Source organism: Melanotaenia boesemani, chromosome 11 (assembly GCF_017639745.1).
Source record: "Melanotaenia boesemani isolate fMelBoe1 chromosome 11, fMelBoe1.pri, whole genome shotgun sequence".
NCBI classification, from domain to species: Eukaryota; Metazoa; Chordata; class Actinopteri; order Atheriniformes; family Melanotaeniidae; genus Melanotaenia; species Melanotaenia boesemani.
Genome location: NC_055692.1, coordinates 30037073 through 30049526, shown reverse-complemented (window position 1 = coordinate 30049526; position 12454 = coordinate 30037073).

Below are 12454 nucleotides of genomic sequence, written 5' to 3'. Positions count from 1 at the left end.
GATGAACTCTTTCCATTAATTAAATATAGTCAATATTTAGCACTTAATTTAGTATTAGATGTATTTTAGGAACAGAATATTGTGTATTAACAGCCTTCAACTCCAAAAAAAAACAACAACAACAACAACAACAAAAAAAAACTAACAAAAAAAAAACTTATTTTTAAAGTGCAAGTTCTGGATTAACAATTCAATAATTTAAAATGTAGAAACATATAAGATGAACTAAAATCCTAAACCTTTTCTTTTAGATACATCTACACATTTTATAACATTTACAGTTAAAATCAGAGTTTTATATATCAAACAAGTTTTTTTTGACCAAACAAAACAGGTTTAAACATTAACACTGTCGTAAACTTGTCCTACAGTTCCCTTAAACCGAATCACTTAAGTTGTTTTTTTTTCTTGAATGTTCAAAACTTTAATACCAACAGCCAAAATATTAAAACTTACGTTTTAAAATGCACATTTTCTGCTTTAAATTTGTCAAATCCAGATTTAAACTCTTGAATCTACTTTGTTACCTCATTACTGGAAGTTAAAAGTCTTAAATGACGACATAGAAAATTGAAACGAGCTTACATATTCCATTTTTGATAGCTTGATTTTCATCTTGTCGAAAGTCGAAAGATAACCAACTTGTCTTCAAAGAGGACTTGTTGAGATGAAATTGGAATTTTCAGAAAATTTGATCTGTCAAAACTTTGTTTATTTTTAAATAATGATGCACCTGCGTAAAAACCATAGCAACCAGGAATCCAGGTCAGCCATTCTGTGTAATTCTGTTGATGTGGTCAAAATGGTGGCATGAGATGTTTTTATTGTCTCATATCTGTGAAAGTCGTATCATGTTTACCTGAAAAAGCTCCAATCACACGTTTACATCTGTCCATAAAAAAACAAAAAAAAAAAAACAGCAGTTCTGCTACATCTTAGCTTATATTGTTTTTATGGTTTTCTTACAGCTAAAGTGTTCATGTCATGTAAAAAGTGAGGCTAAATTTGTATATACAAATAGTCCATTGTGTTATTAATTAATTTTATCAATCATTGTTTATTTAGGGTCATCCTGCACTTTAATATCTTACAAACAGTGTGTGTTCCCCAACAGCCAGATGTGCAGCTAATTACTGCTTTGGTTCTCAGTTACCACAAACACATTTTACTTTAACTTGATATCCAACTACTCCAGCAATGTCACGTTTTATAGAGCTACGTAGCATATAACAGGGCTCCAGACTAACTTTTAGCATTGGTTGCACTGATGTGCCCAACTTTTTAATTTGGGTGCAACAGCAAAAAATGTAGGTGAACCCCAAATTTTACAAAGTTGTTCTCAGCGGCTCATTTTAATACATTTTAAGGATTGCCTTTTAATTATTATATATATACAGCAATGGTTATTTTAGTTATTGTGAACAAAAATTAGGTTTAGAAAAATGTTTGTCTTTAAATAAAGGAAGAATGTAAAGTAGAAAAAAAAAGTTTGAAAAAAATAAACTTCTACCTTCACTGAACTGACTAACTGGAACAACTTATGAGGTTTTGCTGCCTCTGGAAATTATCCTCATCTAGATTTACATTTAATGTTTTATATGATATTTATCTAGTTGGACACGGCAGCCTCTCATACTAGTCGTTCTGTCAACCATAATTATTTATTTTCTACAGATTTTCTCCAGGACAGCCTTCAGTTGCAGCTCAAACACAGACTGAGTTTGATGGAGGCTGGTCTGGTTTACTGGCAAGATTTGTCAGCCAGTATATTCTCACTCTAATGCTTCACCAGAAACAGATGCAGTTTTTTCCGTTTTTCCAGAGTGTGTACAACAATAGTGTGAGATCCACGTGATAGTGTTCAAAATTAATGACTACAAACTGTAAATACAATTTACTTTTTCTGCTTGAAATTGACTCCAGGCGACCCACTTAAGAGCTGGCTGATGACCCCTCTCATCAACCCTCAGACTGACCAAAAGCGAAGGTTCAATGACCTCCATTCCCACACTCGGTCAGTCGTTGAGAGGACAATCGGTCTCCTGAAGAGACGGTGGCGCTGCCTGGAGAGGACTGGGGGTATGCTGCTGTACAGTCCTGAGAAGGTATGCTGCACTGTAATGCCATGCGGCGTCCTCCACAATGTGGCACACCGGCACGCCATACCACTGCCAGACCAGAATATCCTGCCACCAGATGAATCAGAACCCGCCATCTCGTCTTCATGTTAGTGGAGTCTCTCCCTGCCCTGCATGATGAGTGTGGTGAGGGTGTTGTGAAGGACGTGGCTACAGTCCAATGTTTCGCCATCACTACAGACCGGTGGTCAAGCCGCACCATAGAGCTGTATATAAATGTTGCTACATTTTATTGATGCCGATTTCAATGAGAAAACGAAATGTCTCCAGACTCCTTTTTCCAGATAACACCGGGCAGAACATAGCTGCTGGTCTGAGACAAACAATGGCTATGGGGACCTGGTGGAAAGAAACTAGTTTGTATTACCACAGACAAGCTTCAAATGTTAATGTTTAATGTGCACTCCGAATTGTCTTGTGCGTGAAATGATATATACAAATAAACTTGTCTTGCCTCATAGTTCAATTCTTTCACTAATTTCATATTTTTGGCTTCACTAGAAATAAATGCAGCTCTTTCAGTTTTTCTAGAGCAGTGTAGTGTTGGATTTCTTCATTTGTAAGAATAACTTTTTAGCCACCGCTGAACTGGGGGAGACTTGATCCCAGTCAGTTCGGGTGACATCACACAGCTGGAGGTGCTGCAGCGGTTGAAACCCATTCAGCTCTCATCCAGGTTTTCTACTTCATGTTGCTCAGGCTCAATGAATAACTCTTAAATTAGTGAGTATAATAGATAACAACCACATATAAACAAACTGCAAACTATTCCACATTTCACAATGATTCCAACGTTAACGTGGTTCTTGTCTGTGTCGTTCTTTGCCGTACCGGATGTCTAATGTGTGTCGGGTCGAAAGGGAATGAACACAGAATACACAGACAGACATTCGGAGATAATTAAAGTCCTTTACCTCGACCTATCGTTGGACCAGAACATTTAGTGCTCCATTCATGGGTCAGAGACTTCTTTCGTGGTTAATCACCTTGTTAGAGAACAGCATGTTTTAGCATAAATACTTACACAATGAACAGTTGGATATGTGCATTCAGAAGCTTAGAGAGGGTCAAATAAAGTTCACCTGTAAAGGTTAAAGGTGGTTTTAGCTTCATTCTTTTATCATACAAAAACCAGAATATCCCTAAATTTGTGTCAGAAGTATTGAGTATATAATTTCTCTCTCTCTCAAATAAATATATATGTATATATATATATATATATATATATATATATATATATATATATATATATATATATATATATATTTATATATTATCTGTATGCAATATTAATGTTATATAATTGCACGTTATTTGTTTAATACTTTTGTAAAGTGTCAATAAAAGGTTGGTAAAACTTACTGAAGGTTGGCTCCACTTTTCTCTTCATCAGCCTTTCTTGGACTTTAGGAAATGAATTCTGTTAATCTGGTCTGCAGATGATGCTGCTGGTTGGAGACGACCAGACATCTGTTAACGTTCAGGACAACCAGTTAGTCTGAAAGATAAACATGGAGACTGTAAATGGTAAACACCCTGATGTGATCATAGAGCCTTATTAACTGACAGACTGGTTGATGCTGGAGTAAAATATATTTAATCAGGGTTGGAATGACAGGGGAGCTCTAAAAATGATCTACTTTTAGGTTATATTTGATTTTCTAAGGTTCCTAATGTTCATTAAATCAAAAGAACAGCATTTGTCATTGTGTGTATTAAACACATTAAACATGATGACTTCATTTCATCACAGTGGGCAGCAGCATTGTTTGTTGTGTGTTGTGTTAATTTGCTGCTTTTTGTTAACTTTCTATCTCTAAATTAGATGTACTGAATATAATAGCCTCATACAGGAGGAGCTGAATGTTTCTGACCGCTGCCATGCACTAATATATATGTACGCTGCACGTGACTTGAGAGTTGCAATGTACAACAGTAAATAAGGCAACCCCCAAATCCCTGTGTAATTCCAACTCTGTATTTATCTTTACTTAATGATCTGTAATTATGTCTGTCTGTGGACGGTATGTCGGTGTGATTTCAGGATTATTTACATATATATTAGGCCAATATTCTCCATCACCAACGGCTCTGATGTCTGAACATACGCTACAGAAAGACTACTAACAGCTAGCAGGCAGCTAACGCTGAGTTTCTTCAGTGAGAAGATCTCAAACACACATCCAGCTAAGCTATAGGTTTTTCTGATTTACAGTTTCAACTGGTCAAGTAAAACTCACAGAGTAACAAAGACATGAAGCAAAGATAACACGAACGTTCAGAGTAAAAGTAATAGCTTCATGAAAGAGCGCTAGCATTGTTAGGTGTTAGCTTTTTAACAGAAAGATTTCATAGTGTTTGTGTTAAACATGAAAACTACCTGCCAGATGCTGTACGTATACGTCCACGTCATTCTAACAAAACTCCTATGACCTGCTGCCACATGGACACCAGACTTCTGGGGTAGATGGTCCTCTCTCTGCACAGGAAAGAGATACTGAATGTTTACAATGTTAAAACTGGCAAAGAAATCATGTATAAATACCAGAGATAAACATACTTTAAATCAAGTCCCCAGACGAACTACTGCAGCTCATATTGTGGCCGCCCAGGTGATGATGCTGTTCACATAACAAAGACATGAAAAAAATCAGAGCATCCATGGCCTGCGCATATATTTATCATACACATACCACATTTCCTTTCAATAGCACAAACCCAGATTGGAATTTAATCTCTCATAAACATCACTCTTAAACCTTAAATTTCCTGCTACTTTCTGAAAGTCTTCAGTAAAAAAGTGAGTGCTAGTGTCACTGCTTCAACATAAGAATTAACAAGGTAAAATAACCTATCATTTTTAAATAGCAACACTATCACTTCATGGCCAAAAAACAAATAAAAGAAAAAAAGATTGTGCTCACACTAATAATCCAATTTATTTATAGAGCACTTCAAACACAAAAATATGGCCAAAGTGATGAACAATAAAACAGCAAATCATTTACAAAACATGTAACCTATAAATACACTAAAACACAGGCCAAAACCACCGCCAAGAAATTATAAAATGACCAAAAACAACAAAACCTTTACATTAAAGCATCATCTCACCTGGTGTTAACACCCAAAGAAAAATAGATGGTTTAAGAGGATTTTTTAAGACAGACAGCAACGAGGCCCTTTTTATATTTGATTCCACAGCTTTGGTGCTGCCACAGCGAAAGTTCTGTCCCGATAATACTGGTATGCACTCAATAAATCAAAAACGTGTCACCCTGAGAAGCTGGTCGCTAGCTGTTAGCATGGTAGCTAGCTGTTAGCATAGCATTCAGTTTACTTACAAACGGTAGAGGAGGAGCAAAGTATCAGGGCAGACTTCTATGCCACTAGCAAACATAAGAAATATTTCTCTGTAGATAACAAAACACACCAGACGTCTTTATAAATTACACCAATCATAATTTAAATGAACTTGAAATATAAAAAAAAAAAAAAAAAAAAAACGGTTTCTCCCGGAGGAAACTCATACAGGTTTTCCCTGTCTTACAAGGTTAGCATGCCTGACATCCCATCTTTTTCAACCTTATTAAGCAGCAAACATGGCATTTACACTGTTTTCGGACAGGATATAAATGCTGTTTGAATTAAAAAGCAAAGAAAGAAGCCCTCGTTTTAAACCCTTAACCAAACCATTGTTGGAAAAGGATAAAATGAACTTGCCTATCGTTTTTTTTATTGCTTTGTAAATTTTACCTGGTCTTTTCTTTTTTGTTGCACAGCTCTTTAAGAGGTGTGTGAAATTCGGTGAGGAAGCGCTAAACAAAAAAGACCTAAACTACTTGAAGGGAGCGAATGCCGACTTCCGTAACGACGAAGACCGTAATGATGAGAAGACAAATACAAATATGTCTCCCTAAAGTGGCGCTCCACATGGTTTACCAGGGTCACAAAAAACATGCCAGCAAATACTAGACGACAACCAGAAATATCTGGAAATATCCTGAAAGGATATCTCTAGTTACGATACTCTCTGAAAATGGGCTTTGACTAGTTAGTTTACCCTCAAATACCCTTGACCATTGAAAGTTATGTGCTTTACCATTCATTAAGAAGAGGGGACTTGATATGAGTCATAAACAAAAAGTTTATTTAAAAAAGTATTCAGTGCAATGGTCTGGAAAAACCACTTGGTCTTGGGGTTCCCACTGTTGGTCTTGAAGACATAGATGGAGAGGGAAAGGAGAAGGGGACAGGTGCTCTATTTACAGGGGTCACAGGTGTCATACTTTGCCCCTGATCTCCGTGCACCTCGTAATGCCCCCGGTTAGTGAGGTTCATAATAGAAAGATTCCCTGAGACCTCTGGGAAGATGGCTGTGCTTGTGTCATCTGTGATGTACACACTGCCAGCAGTAACCTGTATAATTGGGTAGAATGGACAACAAATTGCATTAGAACTGAACTATGAAAATATTTACTCTTTTATTTATTCATACAGTAAAACATCACACTACAGCACAACATCTTTGCAAGGGGTATTAATGAAAATCATATGCCTACCATTTAAATAAGAAATCACTCAGTAATTATAGTTTATTTCATTTTATATTAAATAATCATTGCTAATTTCATCTTATGCTTGTTTATTGCCATCATACTAAAGGTAATCTTTTTTTCAAGCACACCCTCCTTTCACCGTTTATATCTTGCATGATTTTAGAATTCTCGCATTTTCGTTGCAAAAGCAAAACAAACAAAAAATAAAAACTCCCGAATAGAATAGGAAACCACTAGAAATTACCCTTTGCAATAAGATAGTGGCCTATTCTACAGGGTGTGGGAAGAATTTTTTTCCTCATTTATCAATTCACTTTTTTGTAATTCCTGCAATTTTTGCAAGTTCCCGCACATTTTTAAAGTTAAGTGTAAGCTATGTAAGGTAACATAGAGAAACATCACCATGTCATGTTTACCCACCTGAAAAATCCTGCAAACTTTGTCCACCGTCATATCGTCCTCTCGGAGGCGGACTCTTCTCCCACCACGAAAAAGTACAAATGACTCCATCACTTGGTCAATGTGTTTTCGGTTTAAATCGAATATCTAGAGACTGCATCGACATCCATGGGGGGGTTAGGGCTCATTAGAGGTGGAACTGAAACAGTCTCCTCTCTCTCTCTCTCCCATGCTGCTGGGACCTGCTTCAGAGTGGCTGGGGAACCTCGACCTTGGATCCTACCGGAAATATGTGTGTGCAACCTGGTCTTCCCTGGTCCCCTGGTGTGGTGGCGTGGACTGCCAGGGTTGAATGGGCATCCATGGCACTGCTACCTTGGACTCTTGGCCAGGCTGAGGCTTTGCTCTTCTGCCCTGTGCATATATTTATCATACACATTACCCTCCAATACCCTTGAACATTGAAAGTTATGTGCTTTACCATTCATTAAGAAGAGGGGACTTGATATGAGTCATAAACAAAAAGTTTATTTAAAAAAGTATTCAGTGTGAATTTTCACATCTTGCAACTTGTTTATGAAAGAAGGCGGCTATTTACAGTCACAAAAGGAGAGCAGAATTCACAAATCTGATAAGATATACATTTGTGTATATACATATAGCTTTGTAAACATGAACAAAAATGAAGAGATTAGCCTATTGCCTTAAAAATATTAACTATTAAAAACTAAGATTCTTTCAAAGCAGCAAAGTGATGGATGACTCTCATCGAAGTCATTCATGTTCCTGACAAGCTCCCTCTCCATGGAGCATGGCCAGAGCTTCTGATGTTCCTGGCCCAGTTGCAGACGCCATAGCTGACACCATATTTATAAATGTATCCCCTCAAATGGCTGATAATTAAATAAAAATCAAAATATTTTCTCAAAACAAATATCAAAAAGAACCTAAATTGAATTACCCAACGAAGCTGAATAATTACTATCAAGAGGTGAAAAGCTCCTACAGATATATTCTTAATACAAAATTTCTTTTACAAATAAGAACTATAATATTGACATAACATTAAACTCTAGGTGTGAAGTAACATCTCCTGCTTTACACACTTGTTTCCACCCAAATATAAAAAACAATTGATCACTTTCAGATTTTACAGCCACAGCAGAAACATTTAATCAGACAGATTTAAATGCATTAAAATCCCACAAAACATCTCAGTTCTTAAGGTTTCTCTTTCATGATAACACTTGTGCAATGAGCAGAAATTTTTTAACAATTCAAATTCAGGAAGTTTCGTTTTATTAGAACAGTTTGAGCTTCAAGTCCAGTGAAGAAGTCCGTGTGAAGGAGCGCTCCCAGTCGGAGGAAGGATGGGGGGTGTTGGTCCTGATTGTGGAGGTGGAGGAACAGAAGCAGGAATAATGGGATGCACAGTTGTGGAGGAATGGCTCTTCTTGATCTGCTGCCTGATCTGGATGTCTGTGAAGTCCAGCTGGGTCTGGAGGAAAATCCCAGTGAAGAACGACATGCATTCAAAAACCAAAGGTTTGTTTGGGTTGAGAATACTGGATCCATCTATTTTCTTTACCTTTTTAAAAACACATCTGACTCAGCACCTTCTTCATGATGGGCTCTGAGGAAGTGCTCTTCAGTTGACTCTGCATGGACTTGACCATCGTCTGCCCGATCACTGATGAACTTCCTGAAGTCGTCCTGAAATTAAACAAAGATGGAATCAACCAAAGAAGGACGACAGTGTGTCGGTGGTTGAACAAATCAGTCAGTGAAAAGGTCACAGAAAGAGAAACGATCAGTTCAAAGAAAGGCTCATTTAAACAGGAACATTTCCCTCACATGAAGCTTTCTGTCATCAACACCTCCCTCAGCTGGAGATGGAGGAGGAGACTGCAGGAGGAGGTGAGGCTGGATGTTTCTGGAGGTGGATGGTAAAAGCAGCAGGTGGAGGTTGAAGGTGGATTTCTCTTCCTGGATGTGGATGCTTTGCAGGTTGACAGCAGAGACTGCAGGTGGAGCTTCATGTACAAAGACAGAAGATGATGGAGGCTGGAGCTGAAGAGAGGATGTAACCATGGAGACCATTCAGGTGGAGGTTCAGTCTGTAGAAGATGTGTTTTCAACAGTGTAAGTTAAAAAGTTCATGAAGAGATGGAGGTGGTTTTACTGAGGGTGGATGGTAGAGTCTGCAGGTGGAGGATAAAGGTGAATTTTACCTGGAGGGTGATGCCTGAAGGTGGAGGCTATAGGTGCGTTTCTGGAGATTCATCAAGGAGGTTAAAGATGGAGACTGTAACGGTTTGAGCTGGAAACCTGAAGGATTCGCTGAAAAAAAAAAAAAAATTTGAATAATTAAATTACAAAAACTAAAGACCTTCTATCTTCTCTGAACATGAGGGACACGTCCTCTGTTTACCTTGAGTCTTTGACACAATGTCCTCCTCAGTCAGGACGTCTCAGGCACCGGGGAACCCCGGCACCGGGAAAAGAAAAGAGTATTGCACAGTTTACTCACGTGGCACAGAAATGACTTGTTAAATATACAAAAGTTACCATGAAGAACATTTGATGGTGTGTGTCCATCACAAGGATGGAAGGTTGATTCTTACCTTTTGCACAGTTCTGTACAAAAGTCTGGAGCCACTCCAAAAAAAAAAAAAGAAAAAAGAGGCAGAAAATAAGTTAAAAAGCAGCCAACGTCTAAGAAAAGCTCCAGACCTTCAGAAAGCCTGGACACCTGATTATAGAGGACAGTAGAAAAGTGACAGCTTTAAATGTTTCAGAAAAGCTGAACTTGTCTTAAGCAACAGAAACTCCTGCTCAAGACAAGGTCAACGTTGGAGATGGAAAGGACAGAAAAAGGAGTGGCTCAAGACTTTTGTACAGTTCTGTGTTGGAAGAAGAAGGTGGTGGTTCCTGCAGGTGATCTTCTTCCAGATGATGGTGATGGTGGTGGCTGCAGATGGAGGCGGGAGGCCAGTGTTAAGCCGATGGTGGTGGCTGCAGGTTGAGACTGAAGAGAAAAACTTACTGAAGAGAGAAAAAAAATAAATTAAAAATTAAATTATAGAAACTAAAGACCTTCTATCTTCTCTGACCATGAGGGACACGTCCTCTGTTTACCTTGAGTCTTTGACACAATGTCCTCCTCAGTCAGGACGTCTCAGGCACCGGGGAACCCCCGGCACCGGGAAAAGAAAAGAGTATTGCACAGTTTACTCACGTGGCACAGAAATTACTTGTTAAATATACAAAAGTTACCATGAAGAACATTTGATGGTGTGTGTCCATCACAAGGATGGAAGGTTGATTCTTACCTTTTGCACAGTTCTGTACAAAAGTCTGAAGCCACTCCAAAAAAACAAAAAAAAAAAAGAGGCAGAAAATAAGTTAAAAAGCAGCCAACGTCTAAGAAAAGCTCCAGACCTTCAGAAAGCCTGGACACCTGATTATAGAGGACAGTAGAAAAGTGACAGCTTTAAATGTTTCAGAAAAGTTGAACTTGTCTTAAGCAACAGAAACTCCTGCTCAAGACAAGGTCAACGTTGGAGATGGAAAGGACAGAAAAAGGAGTGGCTCAAGACTTTTGTGCAGTTCTGTGTTGGAAGAAGAAGGTGGTGGTTCCTGCAGGTGATCTTCTTCCAGATGATGGTGATGGTGGTGGCTGCAGATGGAGGCGGGAGGCCGGTGTTAAGCCGATGGTGGTGGCTGCAGGTCGAGACTGAAGAGAAAAACTCACTAAAGAGAAAAAAAAAAAAAATTAATAATTAAATTATAGAAACTAAAGACCTTCTATCTTCTCTGAACATGAGGGACACGTCCTCTGTTTACCTTGAGTCTTTGACACAATGTCCTCCTCAGTCAGGACGTCTCAGGCACCGGGGAACCCCCGGCACCGGGAAAAGAAAAGAGTATTGCACAGTTTACTCACGTGGCACAGAAATGACTTGTTAAATATACAAAAGTTACCATGAAAAACATTTGATGGTGTGTGTCCATCACAAGGATGGAAGGTTGATTCTTACCTTTTGCACAGTTCTGTGCAAAAGTTTGGAGCCACTCCCAAAAAAAAAAAAAAAAAAAAAAAAAAAAAAAGAGGCAGAAAAAGGTCAGAAAACAAGCAGAGATTTACTGAAACACGTTGGCTGCTTTTTGTTCTCTTCTGTTAACATGATTCTACATTTCTTCAACAATGATTACATCCAGGCTCTGGGGAGGATTCATTCCTCCATCAGACCTGTTACCACTGATTTTCAGTCCAGTTCTGCCGTCATCTGGCATACCTCGGCCTTTTATCCCTGTTTCAGCTCCACTATTGGCTCTTTGCTGGATATCAGATGCTGTATAGTTTTGAACTGAGCACAGGTTCAGATATGTGAACTTCTCCACTTGATTCTCAACTTGTCCAGTTTAGTTGAGGACACACTGTCCACCATGCTGGGACATGACGCAACTCAGCTTGTGTTTGGATGTTTTGTCCTTCGGGTGACGCGCCCCCTTCTGAAAGTGATGTTCGGTCCCTCCTGTCAGATCTGGAACAATATTCTTCCTCCTCTTCTTTCTGTGTTCTCTGTTTGTGTTTTTTCCAGAAATTTAGCCAATTTGATGAAGTTCAGTTTGAATAAAAACAGGTTTAAATGGCTTCCTTGATGTGGTTTTGTTAAGTTTTCCTCCATCCTCGACAGACAGTTTGTGATCCAGTAGGTGGTGTGAGTCAAAAACTAGATCCTGGTGTGGGGATGTCTGGTGATCTTCAGTGTTGTGGTTTCCATCGTCCTCAACGTGACCGCACAGTCCAAAACACTGATGTTTACCAGCAACCCAGACAGACCAGGACTCAGATTTTGACTTACTCCACCCACGAGAACACAAACTGTCCATCATCAGAACCTCACTCCACCAGGCTGAAAATGTTCCTACGAGGACGGAGGGAAAACTTCAGGAACAAAACCACATTAAGGAAGCACTTCAAACCCGTTAATCCAAACCGGACTTAAATTAAATCAGCTAAAAATTCTGGAAAGTCGTCTTGAACAGAGAAAAGAGGACAGAAGGAAGAAAGTTGTCACCCCATAAGTGGCAGGAGTGTCTGAGTAACTCAGGATCTTCTCCGAACAAGACATCCTGGTTCATTTCAAACCTTCATCATCACTCTCAGACAGAAACTGCTTCACCAAGGACAAAACAGCCAAACAGCCGAGAATGTACAGCAATAAAACCACGTCTCAGCATGGTGGACAGGGTGTCCTCAACTAAACTGGACAAACTGAGAATGAAAGAAGAGGAGACGTTCACACCATCTGAACCAGTGACTTGGTGGATACCATACTGGGATATGCCAGG